The 2,826-nt window shown below is 40.4% G+C and overlaps 1 pseudogene; it reads right to left on the bottom strand.

The window, feature by feature from the left end:
- Positions 1 to 1,069: 1,069 nt before the first annotated feature.
- On the bottom strand, positions 1,070 to 1,571 carry LOC149300768 (small ribosomal subunit protein eS10 pseudogene; annotated as a pseudogene).
- Positions 1,572 to 2,826: the final 1,255 nt, after the last annotated feature.

Raw genomic sequence — 2,826 nt, forward strand, 5'->3', positions numbered from 1 at the left:
TGTAACATAACAATTTGTCTTACAGAAACAGCAGACGAGGAGGGCCCTGCTCAAACGAGCTTACAACCTTATTAAGGAGGCATACATCTGGAACAGAAGAAATACCTTCTTAAATATCCAAACAATACAATATTAAAAAGAGGTAAAATCAATGTTTACATATGTTGGAAAACTATACCCTATCAAACACGAGTCAAGAAAAGGCCAGTTTCTTTATAAAGGAATTTCGTTTACTTGTATTGTTACAGTCCTATATCCAAGGTCACCAGGAAACAGCTGGAGCTAAAAAATAAAACACAGGCCTAAAATAAAAATTGCTGAAAAAAAGGATATGACAAAAGTGTACAGACATTATGACTCAAGAGCATTCATAAACAGAAACTTAAATTCTGTCATTCCTTTATAATATGGAACCGCAACACATAAATCAAAAACATTTCTCACGGAACGACATAAACATGTCTTTATTAACTCTATAATACCACACACTTTCAATTCTTGGATTGAAGGTAATAGAAAATGATAAAATGTGTAACAGATCCTGGATGCAAGGGAGCCCTCCAGTCTACTGGTTCCTGTTACAACTGTGGCCCTCATATCTAGCAGCAGGCTGAGATACAGGGATGCGTGACAGAAGAGACTCATCCCCAGCGGCACTTCATTCCAGTGGCCCCTTCCCTGAACATAGAGCCCATGATCGTGAAAATATACATCACAACTTTCCATATGGACTGAAGACTCTAACAGAGCAGCTGTTCAGTTGGTTTGGATCTTACATAAGGTCTGTGTATTTTTAAGGGGGATAAAATGTAACAGATGCTGAGCCAATGTTTTAGGAAAAATATTGGTACCATAATTTCACATTCCACTACAGGATTAAATTATAGTATTTTGTGTTGTCACCCTCTTGTTTAGATTGGTATGTGTCTTTTTGCCTCACTGTCTAGTCCACATTTCATTACGTGTTTCTTCGCTAATCCGTTTACCATTGTCGTATTACCTTTTACCTTTGTTTTTTTTTTTTTACTTATTTTTTTTTATTATTCACAATTACAATAACTCATTTATGTCACTGGGGAGGCTGCTGTCCACGGCCACGGCCAAACCCTCCTCTAAACTGAAATTCTGTTGCTGCACCAGCTCCAGCTTCTGCCTTCTTATCCGCACCAGGTTGAGCAGCACTGCGTCTGTATGTATCTCTATCAGCCTCACCACCACGTGACAGCCGTGCTGGGCGCTCACCCTCTAATCCTTTAAGGCGGGGCCTGCCAGTTTCAGGGCGACTCCTCAGAGTTGCAGGAACAATCTCTGGGGGGCAAGTGCATGAAATCACGCAGGTACTGTATACCTTCATTTGTCAGGTACCAATAGAAGTGTTGCCAGGCAAACTGCTCTTTTACATAGCCACAAGATTTAAGGGACTGCATGGCCTTCATAACGTGAAGGTTGGGCACATTTTTGTAAGCCAACTCTGGATGCTTTGGCATATGAACATCCTTTTTGGCCACCATTACTCCCTCCTTAAAGAGGAGCTCATAGGTGGCAATACGGTCCTTTTTGGGCATCAACATCTCAGCAGCTTCTTTGGCAGCCTGAGTAGGAAAGGCTACCTTTGTTTCTTGTGTGATAAGATTAGTCGGGTGCCCTTTCCCCTGGCAATGTGGCTGAAAAAAGTATGTATGTGTGTCATGACTGGGGGTACGGTATTTGGGAAGACTTTCCCCAGACAAGCATAGCTTACTCTGTGATCCGGAGTGACTGTGAGCAAGCCGGCAGGAACAGCCAAAGACTCCTCCAGTCTACTTTTATGTGACATTGTGACCTAACAAAGAATATTAATACAACGGAATATTATTTATTAAGTTTCTTCAATTTCTTTAAACTCATATTAAGAAATATATCCTGAAAAATATGCACATCATTGAATAAAAGAGGGATAGAGATTGGGTCCCAAAGATTGACTATTCCTCCTAAAAAAGGCAATTGGGAAGTTTACACCTATTTTGCTGAATTTAAAATCTTTGTAACTAAATGCAAAATTATAAACATCTTTCCTTGTAGTACTGAATATCCAAACCTTTCCTAAAAACAATTATTTAATCATCTCTCATTCATATTTTTTAATATGGCTAGATTAATGGAAAGACGATCTGCTAAGGTTTGTTTGATTAACATACAAGAGTGTCCAATTAAAGCATGGTACATTTAAGATATAGGAATTGTGGATAACCCTCCTAATTATTGAGTTTGGTTTCAGCCATACTCATTGCTAACAGGTTTATAAAATCCAGCACATATCCCGCCATCTCTTTAGACAAACATTGACAATAGAATAGGTTATATCGAACAGCTCAGTAACTTTAAAGGTGGTACTGTCATATGATGCCACCATTGCCACAAGTCAGTTTGTGAAATTTCAGTTCTGCTAGATCTACTCCTCTCTACTGTAAGTAAGTCAACTATTATTGACAAGCGGAAGTGTCTAGGAGTAACAAAAACTCATCCACAAATGTTAGATCATGCAGGGCAGCTGAGTGCTATGGCACGGAGTGAGTTCCAAACTCTGATCATAGGCACTTTACTGGCTCCATTGGCATAATGGAGGCCCACACATTGCAGGGGGACTGTCTAGTGCCCCCCCCCCAATGCCAGCACTGAAACACCCTAGCTGGGCAAACTACTAGGCCTGGATATGATGTCATGAGGCAGCATGTGAGGACTGCAAAAAAGCACCAGAAGGGAGCTGTCACTGGCTGGTATACTACCCCCTTCTGTAGGGCTGGAAGTATGTTTGTTTTTCAGTGTGTGTGAGTGTGTGTAAATATG

Source organism: Sceloporus occidentalis, unplaced genomic scaffold (genome assembly GCF_023333645.1).
Source record: "Sceloporus occidentalis isolate IW3139 unplaced genomic scaffold, rSceOcc1.0.p SCAF_23, whole genome shotgun sequence".
Taxonomy (NCBI): Eukaryota; Metazoa; Chordata; class Lepidosauria; order Squamata; family Phrynosomatidae; genus Sceloporus; species Sceloporus occidentalis.